Consider the following 2,893-nt stretch of genomic DNA (forward strand, 5'->3'; position numbering starts at 1 on the left):
CAGTACTACACCTGCACCTGTTGATGACACAAGTTGTTCTGCTTCCATAGAGACACATACCAGCTCTACTGGTAGTACTGCTACTACCAGCAGTACTACACCTGCACCTGTTGATGACACAAGTTGTTCTGCTTCCACGAGCACATCCAATGCTTGCATCAGTAATTCTACATTTGTTGTTCCATCTGTAGCATTTCTTAATATTATTCAGTTCCTTTGGCTTTGCCGCCTCATTACTGAGTATTGCTCTGTTTAGGAGGACTGTGACTTTGCTGTGATCTGCTAGGGGTGTCAGTGGGCTGACTCTGAACGCTCTGACAGACTCTAGGTTGAGGCCAGTGATAAAGTAGTCTACAGTACTACTTATAAGGAATGAGCTGTATGTGTACCTACTGTATGAGTCCCCTCAAAGCCTACCATTGACTATGTACAGACCCAGCATGAGACAGAGCTGCAGGAGTTCTGACCCATTTTTGTTGGTTGTTTTGCCATAGTTGTGTCTAGGGGGGGGGGGCATATTTGGCAGGGAATGCTGTCACCTCCGGGTGTGTGTGTGTCCCCCTGTGTGCTGAGAGTGTCAGGTTCTTGTCCAGTTCTGGCATTTAGGTCGCCACCGACTAGTACATGTCCCTGGGCCTGGAAAGGGTTGATCGCCCCCTCTAGGATGGAGAAGCTGTCTTTGTTAAATATGGGGATTCTAGTGGGGGGATATAGGTAGCACACATGAGGAAATCTTTCACTGTTGAGAAAATGTCCTTATTCATTTCTAGCCAGATGTAAAATGTTCCTGTTATGACTAATTTAATAGAGTGTCAGGTCTGCTCTTTACCCAATTAGCATACCCCCTGAGTCCCTTCCCTGTTTCTTACCTGGTAGTTTGATGGATGGGACTACCAGCTCTCTGTAACCTAGAGGGTAAACAGTAGGTCCGTCTCCTCCATATCATGTTTTTGTAATATGACAATGTCTGTATTTCCAATTTTTTTGATGAAGTCTGGGTTCCTGCTCTTTAGGCCAAAGGCAGATGATAGTGGGGGGTTGGGCCTGTTGCTCTGCTCACGGCCTGGGCATATGTCCTGCTGTCATGTTAAGGTTCTTGCTGAAGGGGCGGGGGGCATGGGGGGACAGAAGGGGCATAGTACTGATGTGGGGGGGACTATATAGGGTGTGGCTAGAGTTTGTTTGGGGAGGGGTCGACTGGTTGGGGTGGGGCTGTGGCTGGTGGTGCTATGGTCTGGGTGTAGGTCCTCTTGGTGCAGATCCTCCAGGTAGAGGCCACTGCAGTTCTGGGGCGGTATCTCGCTAGTCTGGGCAGGATGTCCGTTTCTCTGTTGCTTCTGTGTGAGGTTCTTGGGCTGCGGTTGAGGGTGATGTCCTTCAGGGTCCTGGCAGAGGTGGGGGAATACTGCCTTGACTGTCCTGCTGTGGTGTTAATAATATATGCCATAATATAATATAATATATGCCATGTTAAGACTGGTCAAGGTCTGAAGTGGGCTGTCCTGTTGGTTTCTCCGGGGGGTTGGCTAGCTTTCTCACAAGTGGTTGATTGTCACACCTTAGCTTTCTCACCTCTTCCTGCAGTGCTGTTCGCTGGGCTGTGTGTTCCTCTGTGTGTTCCTCTGTGTGTTCCTCTGTGTGTTCCTCTGTGTGTTCCTCTGTGTGTTCCTCTGTGTGTTCCTCTGTGTGTTCCTCTGTTAGCTGTGCCATGTGTTCCTCTCTCTCCTCCTTAAGTTCTCTCACCTCAGACCGGAGCTCTGTGAATTTATCCCTCTCAATGATGGAGGAACAGTGCAGTTGTGGGACCCAGGTGTGTTCAGTGCTGGGGGGGGGTGAATATCCTCATCTGCAGGACAGTTTGAAGAGGTGTGATCAGACTCGCTCGGGGTGGGGGAGTCGTCACCAAGGGGAGTCGTCACCAAGGGAAAGCTTCTCCTGCCTGATTCTGCGGAAGTCCTGTTGGAAATGTATGAAGTTGCCCTGCAACACCACTGTTTCATTCTTGTACAGGTTGACATCCCTCAAGTGGTGAGGGGGCTGTGCTTCGGCAACATGGGTGGGGTTATATTGGTGGTATCAGTGGTATCGTCGGACGGGGCCACAGTGTCCCCTGACCACCGCCTAGCTCAGCCTCCAATATCTATGCTGCAATAGCCTATGTGCCAGGGAGCTAGGGTCAGTCTGTCATATCTGGTGTTATTCACCAGTCTTATCTGGTGTCCTGTGTGAATTTAAGTATCCTCCCTCTAATTCTCTCTCTCTTCCTCTCTCCCTCCCCTCCGGAGAACCTGAGCTCTAGGACCATGCATCAGTAATACCTGGCCTGATGACTCCTGGCTGTCCCCAGTCCATCTGGTTGTGCTGCTGCTCCAGTTTCAACTGTTCTGCCTGTGGCTATGTTCACCGGACGTGCTACCTTGTCCGGAACCTGCTGTTTTCGACTCTCTTTATAAATACATTTGATTGATTGATTGATTGATTGATTGATTGATTGATTGATTGATTGATTGATTGAAAGAGGGTGGCTCAGTCTCAGTGTCCTCGTTTTCCAATATTCAAATTTTCCACCCAATGCCAATACTTCTCTCTTTAAAGAGGGTTAGTGTGTTCTTATAGCTGTGTGCCATTACCAGGGATGGTCTGTGTGGAAGACTAGGTTGCTTACATTCCCATTTTTGAAGCGGTCAGCAAAAATTGTCTCTGGATTGTCCATGAGGAGCTTCTCTTTGTGGTCTTTCTGTGCCTTGTCATTTTTATATCCAAGGGGTACTGTACAGAGGGATGTCATGGAGAAGGGAGCCAAAGAGGCCTCTGCATTTGGGTGGGGGAGGAACTCTGCTGCCGTTGTTGGGCTCAGGGGCTTCACACCTCTCACTTCACACTTCAGTGCTAA

The sequence above is a fragment of the Oncorhynchus keta genome, chromosome 19 (assembly GCF_023373465.1).
Source record: "Oncorhynchus keta strain PuntledgeMale-10-30-2019 chromosome 19, Oket_V2, whole genome shotgun sequence".
Lineage (NCBI taxonomy): Eukaryota > Metazoa > Chordata > Actinopteri > Salmoniformes > Salmonidae > Oncorhynchus > Oncorhynchus keta.